This window comes from Macaca mulatta, chromosome 12, assembly GCF_049350105.2.
Source record: "Macaca mulatta isolate MMU2019108-1 chromosome 12, T2T-MMU8v2.0, whole genome shotgun sequence".
Lineage (NCBI taxonomy): Eukaryota > Metazoa > Chordata > Mammalia > Primates > Cercopithecidae > Macaca > Macaca mulatta.
The window spans coordinates 86,026,455-86,048,271 of NC_133417.1; the positions used below are offsets into that span (position 1 = coordinate 86,026,455).

The window sequence follows — 21,817 nt, forward strand, 5'->3', positions numbered from 1 at the left end:
CTGCCTCAATGTGGTATTTCCATCAACACCTATTTGTTGAGAGCCTACTCTGTGCCAGACACTATTATACAGGCTGTAATTTTCTATTGGCTCTAAGCCATTCTGATACATAAAAATAAAGTGAACATAGTTTCTTCAAAAGGGATTAGCATTTTATAATCTAGTTCAGCCTCATGTGTTAGCACTTAGTCTGAGTATTTGCCATTGTGAAAATATGCAGTATCTATGTATTTTTCAGATATGAGCCAAAGTATTGAAAGCATTTCAATACTTTTAATTAACATTGTTCTTTAAAGTGTTCAATCTTTAACCAAAATATTTCTCAAGAAGTATTTCATGGATATACTTGTTATTTATTTTTGTTCTCTGAAAGAAATGCCTCCTGATGTTAAAAATCATTTTGCTGATATCTGTCTTATTCCTTTTTAGAGTCCTCTATAGTCTATCAATATAGAACTAGCTGCAGTTACCAGAAAGTGCTGTATTGTTTTGTGCTTCTGGATCTTTGAATATGCTAGACTGCCAGCTGGGAATGCACTTCCTTGCATGAGAAATGACTACACAATATTCTTTACCACAGTCCAAGAATCAACTCCTTTGATCAACTCTTTTACCCTAATTAGAATGTCCATTTCCCCACTTGGGGTCCAGTGTATTCTGTATAAATTCCTATTGTTGTAATTCTCACATAATATTCATAATTTTTTGTCCAGTTTTCTTTTCTCATCTTATGATTTCCCATAAAATCATAAGATTTTATGAACTTATTGAGGGCAGAGATTATGTCTTATTTGTGCTTATATCCTCAGGGCACACACAAAAAAACTCAATATATGTTCAGTAAATTCATTGAATGAATAAATGAATCAATGAACAAATAAGCAAATGCCATATGCATGCATACATTCAACTCCTAGGAACACATTGTACTGGTACAGTAAGGAATGCAAATAAATATAAGACCCTTTCCTGAAGATATTTCTAAGATGTATCAGCAGTACATTATATGGGATGCATATAATGGTTCCTGGATAACATATTTTAAAGAAAGAAGGCTTTCTTTAAAAGGCAGTCTCAAAAAGGCAGTCTGTTATAAAAGTCGTTGTAAGTTGAAAAAAAAATGTTTTTTAAAAAGCAGAACTCTGTAGTTAAAGAAAATTCAGTAGCCTAAATTCTTTACTACTCCATGTGTGGGTATAGTGAAACATTAGCTGTCTGATATTACACTATTGTTGACTTCTCGGTTTTAGTATTCAGAGAATGACCTGAACTTAGCTATGTTAAGTTACTTGCTCCACAGGAAACCACCTCTGTAACTGTTGCTTGTGCTTTCTCTTTAGGCAACACCCAAAGCCACTGTCAGATGTCATGGGAATGAGACCTCACAAGGTAAGTGCAAAGAAAACAGGAACAAATACATTTTCAAACAGAACTTGGTGAAAACATTGGCCCAAGAATGATAGGAAGCACCGCCTTTTGGGGATCCTTATTTGGGCCGTGGAAGGGACATATAGCCCTGTTTTATATGGAATCATATATGGTGTGAGGAATATGAGTCAGATCCTGGGTTCCCAAGTGGCCTATCTGAGACAGAAGCAGGCTGTGTTGTCTAGACAAAAGGAAATGCTTTGTTTTTTGAGGGAATGTTATCAGAATTTTAAAAGCCAAATGATGGCTAGAGAATATAACTAAAATTTTATTGACGCTTTGTTGTTTAGAAGGCTTTTTCCCTCTTTGTTTCATTCTAAAAGTCTATCTTTTTGTCCAATATGCAAATTAAAACTTAATTAAATCTATGATTCCGAAGAGATATAGGCCTTATTACACAGCAGGCATTCTCTGGCTTTTTTTCACATCTGGACTTTTAAACTTTGGGGAATTAATGTCATGTCTAAGATTTCTTGTAGTCTTATTTTGCTAAATACAGGATACATAGCTATTTTAAATGAGTGTTTCATAATCATCCAAAAATGCTACAAATTTCAATGTGAAATAGCTTTTTCCTACGTTGTAAATATTGGATGATTAAGCATTCCTCATGCCTTTTGCATGAAAAGGCAACATAGACTTTATTAGATATCTGTGGTTCTTATTCTTTGAGTATTTGCCTCCCTATTGACCTTCAGCCTTTTGTGCTTCTTTAAAGCCGTTTCCATCCCCCTACTTCCTCCTTCACAGAATGTAAGATGTCAATGAAAGAAGATGAAACCAGAGGTTTTAAAAAAAGATTGGACAATAATGACTAAAACAATCTCCTTTAGCTTTTATTTTTAACCATTTTATGTGTTTTTATTGATATAAATTGCTTTATTATGATTATAGTTGGAAGTCAACATTTTGGCATATTAAAAAGACCATTTCCTTCCAACCTAGAAAATTCTATCTCATGTTGTTACATGTTAGGCCTCTTAGCAACTTATTCTGTCCTATAGCTTTGTGTTGACACTGCCATTTTGGAGTCCCCAGTTCTAGTCCTGTCAACTATTTCTCCATAGGAAACTGAACCAGAGGTTATACCACAATTTTCTTTTATTTTTCTCAGCCGGAGGATTTTTTTTCACTGTGAAACTGTCTGGTTTCCTACTGGTGGGTCTAATATACAGAGCTCTCTGGTTTGACATATGTGATAAACTAACAAGAATATTTGCATTTGTATAGCTTTTATATACAGATATTTCACTCTCCTAATACTATTTCGAGTTATAGATACATGTTTTTTAAAAGCAAACTCAAATGGCTGACAAACAGCTGCTGCGTAGACTTTGGTGCCTGAGTGCCTATGTTTATAGATTGCTTATAGAAGTGTGAGTTCTGATAGCCTTTTTGGAGATGAATCTAGCAATATCTATGGCTATTTATTGTGGCATTTGCTGAAGTTCCTTCTACAGCCTATCAGGCACAGCATCACTTGGACCTTAGGCAAGATATATGTCTGACCGCTTTTCCTGCCCTTCTGTCACTCTGCATTTACTGCAGTGACATTCACAAGTGTTCACAGTCTCGCTGAGTATCTCTCCCTCAGAACTCAGGTGCTTTGCTGTTCCTTCTGACTGGATTGCTCCTCTCTTAACAGGCCTCGTGGCTTACTCCCTCAAGTCATTCAGGTTTCTGATCAAATACCTCCTCAGAGAGCTCTTCCCTGGCCACCCCCTTCAAAGTAGTAAGTAATTTCATGTAACTTTGTATCCCCTTATTTAGTTTCATAAAAATATAACATTATGTTACATATTAAATTAGTGCCTGTCCCCTCCACTAGAATGGATTCTTTATGAAAGTGGGAACTTTGTTTTGTTCATTACTCTATTCCTAGAGTTGAACAGGCACATAGAGGGTATTAAGTAAAGGCTTGTTGCACCAATAATTTGTGGTAGCAAATGAATGAAAAAATAAACAAATATAATATACTTGGTAAGAGAATCGTTAGATAAATTGTGGCATATCAATAACATGATCAAGTCATTGAGAAGAATAGAATTAGATCTATGTCATCCAGGGAGTTTCAAAGTTTATTATTAAGGAAGAAGTGGAGATGCAGAAAAGTTTGTATAATAGGACCCTGAGCAATGATCTACATATATACGTATCTATCCATCTATTTGATCCATCTATCATCGCATAAGAATGATGGATATCGTAGGATATTCACCAGGTTGTAAGCGTTAGCTTTGTAGGGAAATTGTGCAGTGTGATTTTGTTGAACAGGGTATGGAAACAGAGACTAGAGGGCTCAAAGTTGGCTGAAATATGTAAAATGATTGCCAGTTTGAGATACATCTTCACTTGCTTCTGCTAGATACACTTCAGAGCAACTTCAGTCATATCTTCCTTCCCTTGCCGCCCACACTGTGACTTAGTGTCAAACTCTGACCCATTGTTGCTGCCTTGGCCTTCCTTAATTACTCTCCTTTGGAATTCCGTGTTGGTGCTCAACGCTTCCATGCTGAAATGCAGGTTCCACGCAGTCAACTTGTCTTGTCTTTGACTACTATTTAGAACCTCTTTGCATTCCTTGAAAAAAGGCATTTGTCTCTTACTGATGTGTTTTGCCCGTGTTGCCTATGCAATGAGTCCTTGATGTTGTTACGACTGTTGCTGATCACTTTTGGTGGGTTTTGAGGAAAAACTATGAAATCGATTCTAGACAATTTAGACTTTTGTGGTTCACTGGGGCCCATAAAACTCCTGAGCCAGGGAAGTGTGACTAGGAGAATAACGATATTTATTCAATGATAATGTGCTCCACATACATAAAGAGAACTCTACACAGCCCCCGATGGAAAGTTATGGAAACATTCTCAAGTTAGAAACAGTAAATGTTTTGCAAATAAAGTGGCACTGTCTTAGAAATGCCAGAAGGCAGAGGCAAAATATTCGATTTGATAATTAAGAATATAATTAATGATGAGAAACCCTATATTTTAGAGTAAGACTATATCCCCTTTATCATGGCATTCAGTCATTTGAAATTTTATATTCATTAATTTGGTTGTATTTTCCACCAACTCTAAGGAGGAGCTGGAGGGGTGTGTACTTTTTTCGTTAACATTGGATTGCAATATTCAGGCACCTATCTATTCTCACTTTAAATAAAATAATTTAGGAATGTTAGTTCTAAACTCAAGCTGAGGCAAAATAAAGATTTTGTAGTGATTTTCATTTGAGAAGATACAAAGGTTTTGCCAATATACAAGTGTGTTACTTATATCCTTAGAGGGTTTCCAGCTTATTACTGTTTTAAAGATGAACATCAATGGCATTACTTGTGAAGAACATTAAAGATTATTCTAGTACAATAAGAAACTGTATCAATTCACGTCATAAGCCATTTTGGGTATTAGAAAATTAGTTTAAAAAGTAATTGTTCTGAGTGAGGAAAAAAATATGTTGAAGCCCTGCTGTTGGGCAAAATAATCTGAAGAGTCTATTTTTCTGAGCTTTTCTTTGAGCAGTTTCTTCCATCAACACATTTTTAAAACCAAATTCTTTTCTTTTCTCAGACAATATATATAATGTGCAGAGAAGTCGGGAGTGATAGACTAATGTGATGTAACAATTTTAACTTTCTCACATGCATGCTTAAAAATCATGAAACAGCAACAAATTGTAGCAGTTTGTAATTGTTTGCTTTTGTGTTAAATGCTGGGCTGTGACAATCACTTGTTTAGGACAGAAGTCTTTTTGATTATGTGAACCTGAACCCACAGAACTCAAAGGAAACATGTAAATAAATAAAGAAGTGCAAATACCTTTTTTGCATAAAGAGCAGTCCATCAGACTCATGATGAGCTTTCTCCTTTTGTTGCTTTAACTCTTTCACAAAATGTTTTTTGTTTGTATATGTTTTGCAGTGTCCTTTTCAAAATTAATGACCTGGACTTTTTGGATCATAAAACAATTCTGAAAGCCCACATTATTAGAACCATGGGGGAAGTTTGCATCTGTTGATTAGCTGAGAAGCTTGCTTTCACTATTAATATGCAACAGTACTTTCAGTTATGTTCTGGTAAAAGTAAGTATAGATATTAGACATCAACTCAAAAACTTTTGACAAGACAGGTTTCTATAGAGAGGAATCTCCAGTACTACAGGGTTTTGCTTCGTAGCAAAGTTTAACATCTTTACCCCTTTTAAACTCTTGAAACCTAAAACTCAACTAGATAATGTACTTCAATCTTATTAGTTATAAAAAATGTACTAACTACAACGGCCTTTCATCATGGACATCTAAGGTTACCCCACAAGAAACTTCAGAGTAATTGAAATGAAGATCTTAGCAGGCTCTTCTCTGTATTTTAAATGTGTCTGCCAAGCAGTATGCTCAGGAGCTTGTTAATGGACAGTTGTTTCAGATAATGTTCTTTATAAATATCATTGACCTACCTACTCTATACTTGTAGTCTCTCCACTAAGATTTATAATTTTCTGTTCTCATGTTAAAACTGAATGCATATGATTTATTTCTAGTAAGCTCCATCAAATAATACAAAACACAATGTCTTTATTTCTTAAATGTGTATATGTACTGACTGAGAGTGGCAGGAGGCAGCCAAATGCCTAGGCAGATAGGGCTGTGTTTTTGGTTAAACCACACCTCCAAGTCAAAGACAGTTTAAAGCCTGATAGCCAAGCTACAGATTAAATCCTCAGACTGGGTTGAGAACTTCTCTTCCTGTTTGGCGCATTCTTCTGATTCATCCCCACCCATCACCTGTTTTGCATATACGTACCCTTTCCTAATTGGTTTTCTACATTGTCCTGCCCACCTTTGAGTGGTATCTTCACTTTAACCTTTTTTGCATACTCACAAACCAATTAGTATGCATTCCCCATTCCCAACCCATCAAAGGCCTTGGACCAAGTCACACGGGGAAATTTCCTGCCTTTGGGTAGGGGTACCACTCCCACATCCCCTCTCCACTGAAAGCTGTTTCATTGCTCAATCAAATTCTTCTCTGTCCTCCTCACCCTTCAGTGTCCAGCGTATCCTCATTCTTCTTGGGTGCAGGACAAGAGCTGGGGAACCACAGAATGTGGGTATAAGCTATAACACAAGTGAGCTGGGACACACCAGCATGGCCTAGTGGGGCCCGGGTGGGGTGTCGTCAGCCAGAGGTCGCTGGCTTGCAAAGTGACTGGGAAGAAAAATCCTACATCATACTGTTTTCTGTTACTATATAAATAAGAAATGCTGAGAGAGGAATAGTAATAAAAATAATTTTTATTTAGAGAACTTGAAAAATGTTTTCATAGGATTCAGATATAAAAATGATCACAAAACTCAAGGAAAACAGGCATGCTATGGAAAACATAATGAACAGTATACTAATGTTTTCATACATGAATATGGAAATCTTTAAAATAAGCATATTTTAAATTTTATAATTTAAAATTTATTATGTGTAGCAAAATTTCTAATATTTCATTTTATGATACACATAGTAATTATCTTATATAAGAATTAACTTGAATAAATATTTTTAAATTTATATATTATCTATTAAACCCATTCTCTTTTGTATTCTTTCTCTCTGTCCTTATCTCTCTTTCTCCATAAGCACACACATATTTTTTTTAAATCAAATGCAAGAATGTAATATATTGATAGAAATGTAAAAATTGAGGTTTATATGAAATTTCAGATGATGACAGATATAAGCACTAAAATTTTATTTAGAAAATGCAAAGAAAATATTTCTAAGAAATAAAAGCTGATTACTTGGTACAGGCTAATTTTAATGACTACATATAATAACTCATAGATGCAAATTTTACATGCTTTATTGCTCATAAACTGTGATTTAGATGAAAAATTTGTTCAGTGAGTACATTAAAAATTAAGATAAATTTGTTATTGTTGCTTTGTGAAAATAAGACATATTCTTCCATTAGCAGCATCTACAGGAATAAAGCTTTTTCAAAATTTCTGGGTTCCTTAACCACTAAGATGGACCTCACTATAGGAACATCTTGGACCTTATCCAGTAAATTTCATAAATCAGTGTCAGCACTTTAAGTCGGTTTCATCTACAACAGTGAAGCATCACAAATACTACAAACAGAGCTTCTCTAAGTTTCAGCATAGTGCAGTATGCTTTGGTTGCAAATTTTACCTTAATTTACTTTTGTTTACTTTCAGCTAAAGAGCATGTTCAATATAAGATTAATGTAAAATGAGTCCCGGCTCCAGGCAAAGTGAGTTCATACCCTTTCCTTTATTTTATTCTCTAATACCTTTACTCACAGCTTTTATATAGTAGCCACTGTCTGACAAGTACAAGTTTATATATTTGTTTGTTTTCCTGAAAACTACCGCTCAAGTAAATTTGTCAAAAATTAGAAGTAACCGTCTGATTGTCATTTTGTTTAGTAAGTTTTATGTTTTGCTAACAGACTTGTTTATCATTGAATAGATATGACTTCTAAGCTGTTAAGAATTCCATATTATGTTGACCTGTGTCTTCCAAGTCCAGTTGGAGTTAGCGAAGAAACTGAGGTAGGCAAAGCTGCTTTGGCTCCAAGAGGAAAAATAGTTTTTATTTCATGAAAATGCAAATAATTAAGGAGGTGGGAGCTAAAAATATGTATAGAGCTAAGACTGTCCAGGAAGAAGTTAGAGAAGAAAAGGAGTAGAAAATAAAACCATGCAAATTCACAATTTAAACAGAGAAGAAAAACTCAGAAACCGAAAAGAGATAATCTGGAAAGTAAAAGGAAGTAACATCTCAGATGACAAAAAAGGGGGGAATTGTGAAAAGAATGGAGCCATCCGCATTATCCATTGTTGCAGAAAGCTCAAGTAGCTGGAAAACAGAACAGGGTTTAGGGATGCTAGCCACTGACAATTCATGGTGGCCTTTTAGAAAGCAGTCTTAGAAGACTGACGTGGCTGCAAGGATGGGATGTGGAGCCAGTGAGTATAAAGTGACTCGAAAGTGTTGAGTGAGAAGCTGAAAGAGACAGAGTACATAGTCCGAGCAGGAAGGAAGATTGAGGCAAGAGATGCATTTGATTTTCCAGTTTTTGAAAAGAGAATTCCATTTCTGATATAAATACATGGATTTAATCTGAAATGTTTCTGTATTATTTAGAAGGTTTCAGGGCTGTAGCTTTAAGATGACATAGTAGAAATAAACAGACAAAATTAACTTAGCCACTTGAAAGAATTTACACTAAGCTTAAATACAAAATTGTAGTCACTTTTAAACTCTCACAAGGTTAATTTAGGATGTACTGGCACGTGTTTCATAAATAATAATTAAAATGACAAATTTCCACATCTTTATTTCTGTGAATATTTAATATTTTATGTTCTATTGATGACATATGCCATCTATAATGCTGTTATTTTAATGTTAAGTTAGAACTCATTGTATCTTCAGAATATGCTAGCATATTTCATAGAAATCCAAGAAATATTTTCATTATTATAGAGAATTTTGAATGGAACTTTTATAAATACTAACATGGGGGGGGAAGGACAACTCCTATAAATTTGCATCAATAATAATTGTAAATATCCTGAACTTATGAAGAGAAACAAGTATGAAAAATCATGAAAATAGTGAAGTTACAAACTATTGTGAATGTATCTGTAGTCCTACTGGTTCAGCCTGTAGTGAATAAAATTATTAGATGTTTCACTTGATATTGTATTTAAACCACCTAAAAAAAAAAAAAAAACTGAACAGTTTACCATGACCTGCTTCATCCTAAACTTCTACATTTTGGTGTTCTCTTAAGGCAATATCCTAGGTCACCTCTCTTTTCTGACTAATCTGTCCTTGGTGATTTCATTCATTCCCAAGGTTTGAAGTATCATCTATACATTGATTACTACCAAATTTATATTTCTAGCAAACGCCTCTTCTCTAAACGCATATATCAACTTCTTCCTCCTTCCTCTCCACCTCCTCCTCCTGTTCTGCTTCCTCCTGATTCTCTGCCTTCTTTTCCTTGTAACAGCTTAATTGAAGAATAATTGACATATAATAAACTGCACATATTTAAAGTGTACAACTTGGTAAGTTTTTACATATGTATTCACCCATAAAACCATCACTACAAACAAAAGAGTGAACATAATGATCACCCCACAAGTTTCCTCATGCCTTTTGTAATTCCTCCCATTCCCCTGCCCCATCATGAGTCCCTAGGCATCCAAAAATCTGCTTTCTGTATACACTGGTTTACATATTCTAGAATTTTATAAAAATGGAATAATTTGATAAATGAATGAAATGTTTTCATAGTATTTTGAAGGTTTCAAGGCTATCTATAGCTTTAATATTACAAACTGCAAAATACAAAGATACAATATTAAACAGCCATTTGAAATAGTATTTTAATCATTCTGTTTATGGCTTTTTTTCTTCAACCCATGTTTTCATAGTATTTTGAAGATTTCAAGGCTATCTGCAGCTTTAATATTAAAAACTGCAAAATACAAAGATACAATATTAAACAGCCATTTGAAATAGTATTTTAATCATTCTGTTTATGGCTTTTTTTCTTCAACCCAATTATTCTGAGATTCATCCATGTTGTTGCATGTGTTATTGAATGTAGTTCACTCGTTTTCGCTGCTGAGTAGTAATATCTTATTGCATGACTATACCACAATTTGTTTACTCATTCATCTGTTGGTGGGCATTTGAGTTGTTTCCAGTTTGGGGCTATTACAAATAAAGCTGCTATGAACATCTGCATATGAGCCTTTGTATGGACATAGGTTTTGATTTCTCTGGGGTAAATACCTAAAACTGGAGTGGCTGGATCATATGGTAGGTATATGTTTACATTTTTAGGAAGCTGCCAAATTGTTTTTTAACATAGTTGTAGTATTTTTTCATTCTCACTACCAGTGTATGAAACCTCTAGCTGTTCTCCATCCTTGCGACACTTGCTATGGTCAGTACTGTAATTTTAATTCTAATAAGTGTGTACTGTTAGTGTCCTGGTTTTAATTTATATATCCCTAGTAACAAATGATGTTGAGTATCTTATCTGTGCTTATTTGCTATCTGTATTCATTTTTGGAGAAGTATTTGTTCAAATCATCTCCCTGTTTTTAAATTGGGTTGGTTGTTTCTTAATATTGAGTTTTGAGAATATGTAATATAGTTTTTTGGGGGAGATACATGTTCTCTGGCAGATATATACTTTGTAAATATTTTCTTCCAGTCTGTGGCCTGTTCATTTATTCTCTTAACAGTGTCTTTAAAAGAGCAGGCATATTCAATTTTGCTGAAGTATAATTTACCAGTTTTCTGTTTGCTGTATCATGCTTTTGGCATAATATCTAAAAATTGTTTGTCTAAACTAGGGTCAAAAAGATTTTCTCTATATTTCCTTACAGAAGTTTTAAGGTTTTATGCTCTGCATTTAGGTCTACAATCCATTTTCAATTAATTTAGGTATATGGTATGAGGTATAGATCAGTTTATTTTCCCACATATGGATATATAATTGTTCCAAAACCATTTTTTGAAAGACTATTCTTTCTCAGTTGAATTGCCTTTTGACCTTTGCCAAAACAGCAGTTGTCTACGTATATGTAGGTCTGTTTCTGTACTCTCTGTTCTATTCCGTTGATCTATTTGGGTATTTTGATGTCAAAACTATGCTGCCTTGATTACTATAGATTATATCCATCTTGAAATTAGGTACTATTAGTGTTCCAACTATTTTCTTTTTTAAAAAGTTTTTTTTTGTTTTGTTTTTTTTTTTTTTGAGACTGAGTCTCGCTCTGCAGCCCAGGCTGGAATGCAGTGGTGCCATCTCGGCTCACTGCAAGCTCCACCTCCCGGGTTCATGCCATTCTCCTACCTCAGCCTCTCGAGTAGCTGGAACTACAGGCACCCACCACTATGCCTGGCTAATTTTTTTGTGTTTTTAGTAGAGATGAGGTTTCACCGTGTTAGTCAGGATGGTCTTGATCTCCTGACCTCGTGATCTGCCCGCTCTGGCCTCCCACGCCTGGGATTACAAGCATGAGCCACCGCGCCTAAAAAGTTGCCTTGAAAGTTGTTTTGACTAGTCTATGTCTTTGCATTTTTAGATGAATTTCATACCTCAGAGAAACTCTATTTTTCAATTATCTTTATTTCAGTTTTTCATTTTGATAGTTTCTAATGCCATATCTTCAGGTCCACTAAATCTTTTTTTCTGCGATGACTAATCTGCTATTCATACAATTCATTATATTTTTTATCCTGGACTTTCTAGTGTTTATTTCTAGAAGTTTTATTTTTTAATATCTTCTTCTATGTCTCTACTTGAATTTTTTAAAATATGGAAAACACCCTTGTCTGCTAATTGTAACACTTGTATCATTTCTGGATTGGTTTCAGTTGATTCATTTTGATTCTTTCTTTTTTTAAAATGTAATACTTAAAATAGGTCATATTTTCCTACTTCTTTCCATGCCTGTTTTTTTTTTTTTTTTTTTTTTTTGACAAGGTCTTACTCTGTCACCCAGGCTGGAGTGCATCATGGTGCGCTGCAGCCTTAACTCCCTGGGCTCAAGTTATCCTCCCACCACAGCCTCCACAGTAGCTGGGACTACAGGCATGTGTCACCAGTCTTAGCTAATTTGTTTTAATTTTTTTTTTTTTAGAGCAGGGTCTCACTTTGTTTCCCAAGCTCTGGTAACATTTGACTGGCTGCTAGGCACTGTGAATTTTACCTTGTTGGGTGCCAGTATTTTTGTATTCCTATATATGTTACTGAGCTTTGTTCTAGGGTAGAGTTCAGTTACTTAGAAATAACTTGGTCTCTTCGTATATTACCTTAAAGATTTATCCTCAGTGAAATACTAGCAAATTGAATTGAACAACACATTAAATAGATCATTCACCATGATCAAGTGGTATTCATCCCAAAGATGCAAGGATGGTTCAATACATGCAAAATAATAAACATGAGATATCACATCAACAGAATCAAGGAAAAAAACTATCTGATCATTTTAATAAATGCTGAAAAAGCATTCATTCAATAAAATTTAACATCCTTTCCTGATAAAAACTTTCAACAAATTGGCTGTGGAAGACCATACCTCAAAATGATAAAGACATATTTGATGAACCCACAGTTAATATCATACTGAACAGATAAAAATTAAAAGTTGTTCTACCAACATTTGGAACAAGACAAGGATTACTACTTTTACCTCTTTTATTCAACATAGTTCTGGAAGTCCTAGACAGAGCAATTAGGCAATATAAAGAAATAAATGGTATCCAAATAGGAAAGGAAGAAGTCAAACTGTCCCTGTTTGCAGATAACATGATCTTATATGTTAAAAAACCTAAAGATTCCACCAAAAACCTCTTAGAACTGAGAAATAAATTCATGAAAATTGCAGGACATAAAATCAACACACAAAAATCAGTAACATTTCTATATACTAACAGCAATCAATTTGAAAAAGTTATCAAGAAAGCAATTCCATTTACAATAACTATGAAAAACCGCTAAGAATAAATTTAACCAAGGAAGTGAAAGATCTCTACAAGAAAAATTGTAAAACACTGTTGAAAAAAATTCAAGAGGACACACCTGTATAGAAAACAAAAAGATAGCCATGATCAAGGATTAGAGGAATTAATGTTGTTAAAAAGTCCATACTACCCAAAATTATCTACAGATTTAATTTGACTCCTATTAAAATAACAATGACATTCTTCACAGAAATAGCAAAACAATCCTAAAATTTTTATAGAATCACAAAAAATCCTGAAATAGTTAAAGCAATCATGATAAAAAACAACAAAGCTGAAGGCATCACACTTTCTGACTTCAAATTATATTACAAAGTTCTAGTAATGAAAACAACATATGTATATACATATATGTGTGTGTCAAGATTCTGTGAGTTGCCAAATATTTCGTACTTAATATTAGCCAGCTAATGATGAGTCTAGCTCTCCTAGAATATTTAGAAATCACAAAAGTACAGCTATTAAATTAACATCAGCCTTTGGGTCCATTTTTTGTTTGCTTACTGCTGCATGGTTACCTGTCTGTTGGAATGTGGGTTCAGGGATTAACCTCTCCACAATCATTTAAAAATGTGGCACACTTTAATATTTGGAATTCCACATAGAAACTGGTTTGTCAAAGTTTATGATCTAAGTTGTTGGCCCTTTCCTTCTTTCAGTGGAGACCAGACTGCACTGACAAGATCAAAGGTAACACAGGCTTATTTCTTCTTCACACTGATGTAACTTGTTGCCCCTGGGAGATTTCAACCAACTATAGCTAGGCATACTCACATTAGTGACAAGTTGAGCAGTATGGTAGCCATGCAATACAAAGGTATGGCTTCTACTCTGTTAGTTGAAAACAGACTTCAAAGCTGGAAATGAATAGATGTATCTGTATTTTGCCATATTTACTTAATTTACTATAAAAAGGAAGTGGTATGATTTGATGTGACTTAAGATTGTATATGCTTCCTAAATTTGCCATCTTTGTAGATTAAAGGAGAACACTGAGATTATGGGTGTTAACAGCCCATCAGAAACTCATGGGATATATTCTGCCTATAAAGAAAATCCTCTTTCTCTCCTTGACTCTTTCCTCTCTTCCTTCCCAGTGAGGTAGGGGTCCATAAGGGATGATGGGAATATAGTGGCTCAGTCTGATGCATGATATTATGAGATGAGAGCCCACACGAGTTTAGGAGGTTGGCTGTGTCGAGGAAAAGATGACTAGACAGCCTGGAACGCAATTGCAGACTGTGAAAGATTTAAGAAGATATTCATTTTGAGGGCAGAAGTAGCCAGGCATAGTGCTGAAAGATTTTACATGTAAGGGACATCGGATTAGTACATATACTGAAGATATTGAGAACCAGGTTTTTTACTATCCATATGATATCCATATGGAAAGGGAGGACATTAGAAAGAACTTCATGGTGTTGGATTAGATGGAAGTATAAATGTAAAGTCAAGGTTTTCAATATATACTGACATGTGCAAAAATACAAATAGGTATAAATATATGTATGCATATATATAGAGACTAGCTCCATTCACTGGGAGAACCTGGAAACATTGATATCCCAGTTGCAATAAATACATCTATCACCCAGATGTTTGTTTATAAATGCCATCCTCCATACAAGAAAACAGAGATACTTGGAGAAATAGCTAATCCCAGAGTTTGGGAAGAGAATGTACACCTTGAGCCTTCTTGTGCCAGAATGTAAGAAAGTACTCAATGAATAAATGGGACATACTCAAATACACAGAAGCCAGCATGAAAGAGTTCCTACTGGCCAAGCCAGGACAATAGGCATATCAAAATAAGAAATGGTAATAAATTCAACTGACTTCATGAAAACCTTTTTTTTAAATCATTGTGAGAATACAAACAGTTTGTTTTTAACTTTATCCCATTCAATCTAGTGTTTATTTCACTTTTCTGATATTTTCAAGTGGTTAAGCTGTTGAAAAGCCATAGAAGTTTCCACATGAAGTATATTCCCTGATGAAATGATAATATTTCCTTAAACTTTAATAATTGTGGGAAACAATGCCACTGATTCCCCTGCCCTTAATTATCTAGTCAAAGAGATTAATGTCTCTGTCCCTTGACAATGCAAAAGGTAAATCTGAGTGGAAGGGAGGACAATGGCATTTTAGGCATGAACCTTATTTATTCATTGTCGTTCCCTCTCTCTCGTTCTTTCCAAGCACAGATAATCTCTCTCTTTTTAAAAAAATTCTGGCATATGTTAGTTTCATATATAATACACAAGTGAATCATATAACTTACTAAAAATTTTAAAGATAAGATTATAATTTTAAACATTTTAAAACAATTTACAATTTGGTTTTATTTATGTCATTATATATAGAATATATATAATATACATTATATCTTATGTGCAAATATATATGAATCTCCTTATGCTATAAGAGGGAAATAAGCATAAAAATGAAAAACAATAAAATCACCTAATACAGAAGGAGCAGGACTGAGGTAAAAATGAATAAATAAAAATTTTACAAAAAGAAAATCATTTAAATCATGAGTTTAAAAGAGAGAGAATTTAGGAGAAAATAGAAAAAGTCAAAGGAGAGTAGACTTGAGGACAATTTCAGGTAAGAAGTGTGAAGAAGAACAGCAAGAGTAAGGAGACAGAAAAGTGAATGCAGATGGTCAGGAATGGAGGGAGGAAAAACAGATATGAAGTAGGGCTATCCAGGGAAGAGAAAATCTCAAGAGCTGCAGTTGGTGGACAGTGTATATTGCCACATGAGTCATTGCATTTGGAAATTAGGTGATGGTTGGTGGCCATGGAGAATGGAAATTCAGTTGAATATATGTATAGAAGCCAAATTCTGGGAGGTGAGGCCAACGTGGGAAAAGCAAAGATTAAAACTAGCCCACGTCCTCCTCAAGTTTTAAGCAGCAGTTCCAATTCCACTTCCTACAGGAAGTCTGGGCTGAGTCTTCTGCTGGCAGATGCTTCCTTAGCACCCTGTACTCTTCCTACCATGTCACTGATTAGACCTTTATGTATTATTTGATTCTGGTTTTCCTGCAGGTATAGGACAAAGACCACATCTTTACTCATAAAGCATCTAGCACAGTGTTTGGCATATAGCAGCTGCTCAATACATAAATTTTAGCGTTAAATCATTAGAATAATAATTTGAGAGAGCCACATAGTTATGTTTTCAACTACAATGGAAACATTCAGAAACTTCCTCAATAGCATCCTCATGAAAAGAGAAAAAGACAATAAATTGAAGCAAATTTTTCAAGTCAAGCAGTATAATTAAATAGACAAACAAAAAACCTGAGGCACTAATGCCTTAATGTTGAGATTATGGCAAATGTTAAAATGGAGCAATATAGAGAAATGAATGAGAGAGGACCATGGCATGAGACAACAGTAATTTAAATTCAGGCTATGTTTATGAGATTTGTAATGTGAAACTTAACTTGTGTGAGCCTCAATTTTTTCATCTTTAAAATGAAGATTAAAATCTAGTGATAACATAAGGACATGTGCAAAACTTGTATACATAGTAAATGCTTAAGAAATATTAAGTATTATAATAACTACTTCTATTTTCTAGTTTTCATTTTTATGTAGTTTAAAATTGTTGAATTTAATAAACTAAAAAGAAACTTTCCAAATAATGCTGATAGCCAGTATACAAAAGTTTTCATGTTTTAGACTTGTTAATGAGAGAATTGTGAGCTTCTACAGAAAAGACCACTGTCTTATCCTCCAGATTATCCTTCATATTCGGCAAACAGTATGCACTACATATGGAATTTTGGCATCAAAGAGACAATAAATATATGAAATATTCATTTTCCCTTACTTTTTTGTCTCTCTTTTGCAAATATTCTTTCATATGTAAAAAATTAAACCACCATGCAAAAGAGTGCAGTCCCTGATGAAAAGCTGAGATAAGAATGAAATTAAAAGTTTGAAAGACTTAAAATGAAAATACTGAAATAAGCCAGTTATGAGGTGGTTGGTAAGTCTGCACCCTTTTGACATTGCTTGCCAACCCCAGTACTTGTCTGTTAGATAATAACTGCAATTACTCTACCTACCATCTAACCCTCAGAGTCTCTGTTGATTATTATAGATAGTTCAGGTGTCATTTTATAAAAATTGGAAAACAAATTGATTTTGTTTTTCTGCACCACTACCATCAAAATGCAGTCTGTATGCCTGTCATTAGCAGAACTGTGTATATAATTTATACATAAAGCTATCATAGACTTATCCTAGACAGTATGCCAGAGGATAATGTGGAAATTATGCTCTTTTGTGTAACTGGGAAGGTCTCCAAGAAGAGTGCCATTTCTTGGAACAGCAGAAGTCTTTTCTCACATGAGCTACATGACAGAGGAGTGTTACGCAACTCACCCATGGATGCTGGCAGCCAAGTAACACCCAGAGTTCTGATTCTGCATTATGTAATTGGAAATCCCTGCAGTGCAGTAACTTTTCGATGTGCAGGATGATCTAAATTGATGTCTCACTTCTACTCAGGGAGAACTAGACTGCCAATGATTTCATTTGATATTTTTTGTTTTTGTTTTTTGTTTTTTTAGGGAGAGATACTATTAGAGAAAATTGTAATCAATGTTTCTGCATGTCTGTTTTGTGCCGTTCCTTTTGATTTACTTTTTCACATCTGTGAGATTGTGTATTTTGTGAGCTTATGTATTTTAGGGGTGTGTGTGTGTATGTGTATATATGTTTACATTTGCTCAGTTTCTGTGAAGTACTAAGAAGGTGCCTTGGCTATTATATGTATCACTTTTGCATATAAAGCATGGTTGCTTAGTGGCCAAAACGTGGGACATATTCTCTCTAAGGCAGCAACTAGGTCTTTTGGCTGGCTCCAAAGATGATGCCTTTGGTTATTTTGCAAGTGTTACTATAGGATCTGTTGCCTGTGACTCTCTTAACTTCCTGAATGTGTTTTCCTTTCTTTCAACCTGAAGTCAAAGGTATTACTACTCTTTCACCTGATTTCTCATAAATGATTGTTTACCTATGACATTTTCATAATAAAAATGTGTTTCAATGAAAATTGTTTCCTTTTGGTTCATTTTCAGTGTTGTTTTATATTAATACTAAACAAGGACTTTCACCTGGAGGAAAATAGTACTGATTATTTTGAAACTGGCATTTTAACTGTTCCCTCATGGCTTCAAATGCATATGGGATCCTTTTATTCGCTATTACCCTCTACTTTGACTCTTTAGAATGTTTTAAAAGGGAAATGTCTTTATATATAAAAAAAATGTGCCTGGGCAATGAAAGAAAATAATTTATATTTTGTGGAAAACCAAGCTCTTCCTCCATCACTAGCAAAATTTCTAGCTCAGTCTAATATTCCACTTTCTCTTTCTTGAATTCCAGCAACAACCTCCCAACTAGTTTCTCCATAGCTACTCTGATGCCCCCTAAATTGGTTTTTGCATGAACAATTCATATTTGATTATATTAACCCCTTCTTCTCTTCTATATACCTATGCTTAAAGTTCTTTAATGGTGTTCCTTTGTTCTTAGGAAAAGAAAATAAACTCTTCAATATGGCTTACAAGGCTTGGCTTCCTCTTCCAGCCTCATCTCATTTACTCCATGTTTTCCCTTCTCTGAGCTCCAGTCTCACTTTCCCTCTTTCATGCCCTGAAAGCCCCATGCTCGCTGTTACCCACACGTAGCTCCTTGTACTTGAAACATGATTGTTCATAGCTTTTGCTCTGTTAGTTTCACGGTTTCTTCAAATACTAACTCAGTTATGACTTCCGCAGAGCAGCTTTCCCTCTCCAACATAATTTGTTCTTTTCCCACAGAATTATACTCCCATAGCACTGGGTTTTTCTCCTTTATATCACTTAATATAGATGAAAATTTACATTTATTTTGTGTAATTACTTTGATTAATATTGATCTTTCTTATTACACAAAGGCAGGGATTATGCTTTTCAGTTTTTGTTTGTTTGTTTGATTTTGCTTAACTTTGTATCCCACAACCTAAAATAATGCCTGCGATGTGGTAGCGGCTCTATAAACACCTTTTTTTCCTTCAGATAAATGAAAAAAAAAATGAAGTCACATGGCAAGAATTTGAAATAAATCTTTACTAAGTCTATTGTGATTATTTAAGACTAGAAATTATGGGCATTAAGCTACCTAAGTGTATTACAGTTTTCTTGGATCAGATGATTTTGGCAAAAATATTGAACTTGAAAGAGGGGATTGCTGTAATTTCATCTGAACGGACTCTACATGGAAAGTGCCTTGACACATGAAAGAAGACGAATCTGGGATGGATGCTAATCTTTTTGGTCTTCACAAGTAGAGATTAGGAATTGATCACTGTGTCCAAAATGCCAATGCGAGGAAATAGGTAGTCATACTGTAACAACATTTGTTGAGTTATAACTACGTGTCAGACATGCTAAGTTCTAAACCTATGTAACTCATTTATATTCTCAGCAGTCTTCTGAGATATTAGTACTGTTGTCATCTATGTTTCAGAGAAGAAGAAACTGAAACAGGTTAGGTAACTTACCTCCTGGTCACAGAAGTAATTGGTGGATTTGAGGATTCACAGGATTCTAAAACCCAGCTGCTCTACTGCTTTCTTTAAAAAATTAAGATTTTTGAGTTTTGTATAGGAAGTAGGAGTAGGAAATGAACATTTTGTGTTTTGTCATAAGTAGAAGCATGAGAAGAACACTTATCTTTAAGAATAAGTGGAGTCTTTTTGCTCTCCCCAAATATAAATGTCATCTTCATTATAATTCCAAAAATATAATGAAATAAAAATTAAAATGATAACCTATCTTATTCTTTCAATTCACTTAAAATTTTTTTGAGTTATTTGAATCTATACACTGGAATCTTAATACTGACCTTGGCATTAAGGTCCAGGTAGTATTAATAATATGAATAAGTTACATTTGTGTTATTATTCTACAGTTTATTAAGTGCTTTTACTTATATAGTAGATTTAATTCTTCTGAATATTTCATAATTATATCCATTTTAATAATATGAAGGTGAGTGTTAGAGCTCTCAAGCATACAGTAGATGGCTAAGTTAGGGCTAGCCTATAGATTCTCTGACTTTGGTCCAGTGCAAAGGCTTTTCTATGACAAAGCCCTTTAATTGCATGAAACTTATAGAACAATCTTCTTCTGGAATACACATCTGCGTAGACAGGGTGTGGGCACTATTCAGTATATGCTGAAATATTTTGTTGCAATGTGTTCTGTTTTGTTTGAGTTCTGCTGTGAAATTTTAGTAAAATTGATTAAACAATTTTTCCTATGGAAAAGAGAAAAATGAAATCATTTTAAAAAGAGAATCACCATTCAAGATATACACACACATATATATTTTCTTATATATACTTTATACATGAGCATTAGTATTTATTTTACAAGACTGCAAAGGAATTATGATTAACAACATTTTCTTCAGAGCTCATTAGAATCATGATTTCTAGAAAATAATAAACCGAGCTTAATGTTGCTATTTTCTTATTGTTAGCTGCTGGGAATAATAACAAATACAAAACATCTAAATAGATGGTAAAACAATTAAAATGGCATTTTATGATATGTCATATTATTAAGGCACAAAGGGCAGAATTTGTGATGTAATAATTATGACCTTTATTTTCCTGAAAGTTTGATTTCTTCCAGTTTTCTTTTTAATCTTGCTCTGTTTACATCAAAGTTTTAAAACTTCCTCAGTGTAACATTAGCACAGGAAATGAATGACAACAGGGTAGTTGGTCTGACCTCAAGACCTCCATATTTTTACTTTGAGGGACTCAGCGCTTGCATGTACTGAAACTCTACCAGCATATAGCAAAGTGCAGTGAAAATAAAATCAGAAAAGACTTCCTCAAGGTTGTGTGTTTTTTTTTTTCTTAGCCCAAAGAATAGTATGATTTGCATTTCCCATCAGGTTTGGTTTTGAATCTTCCATAGCGTGTTATATTGATACGCTGCTGCAGTGCCTTCTACTGTGGTAGGAAGATGGGAAATCTATGGCTGTGTAAGAGTATGATAAAGAAATGAATTCAATTTTATTTTTAATTTGAACATCCCTAGATATAAACTGATAGGTCAGCCAGGAGTTGTATCAGAATTTGCAGTTGGTTATCTAAAATCAAAATCACAGGAGGCAATGTTCTTATATTCTGAGTTGAAAGCTCAAATGTTGCAATCGATGTTTATGTTTTTTAGCAAAATACAGTAGTTCCTTTTTAATGGTTTTGACCTTTTCAAAGAAATTACATTAAAGACCAGAAAACCTCACATGTTGTTGTAGTCCTCCCCCGGTGAAGCAGAAAATGTTATTAAGTATTATATATCTTGTTTCTGGTGCGGTCTTTGCAACACAATTGTGAAAAGCCTTTGCTACTTGGTAAAGGAGAAAAAACCCTGATGCTGAAAAGGACACATGATAGATGATAGCAATGAACATGAGCTCAGAGACCTGGGAGGGAGTTCTAGTCCTGCTACTTACTAGTCTTAAGACAGGCTCTTCACTGCTAAGTGACAGAAAAATATAGCTAATAATTCCAGCCCTACCTAATTCCCATTGCTATAGTGGAGCCACACCATCTTGTGTATGGTGACTCTGTGAAGCTTTACACTACTGTCACATGCTTTCTCAATCATATTTATCTTTTATACAATAGCTCACAAATTAACAATTCTTTTACCTTGCTTCGAAATACCAGCACAGTCACAAAATGAATGACTCAGGAAGTGTAGGTCTAGAAGAACCAGATAATTGCACATA

General features: G+C 34.3%; 1 long non-coding RNA gene across 1 annotated transcript; it reads left to right on the forward strand.

Moving 5' to 3' along the window:
- The first annotated feature begins 1,178 nt into the window (after nucleotides 1–1,178).
- Nucleotides 1,179–18,077, forward strand: LOC106992647 (uncharacterized). Its single transcript, XR_001438672.3, has 5 exons — nucleotides 1,179–1,389; nucleotides 3,074–3,160; nucleotides 7,637–7,692; nucleotides 13,661–13,691; nucleotides 17,320–18,077. It is a non-coding gene; the product is annotated as an uncharacterized LOC106992647 (long non-coding RNA).
- The last annotated feature ends 3,740 nt before the right edge of the window (nucleotides 18,078–21,817 follow it).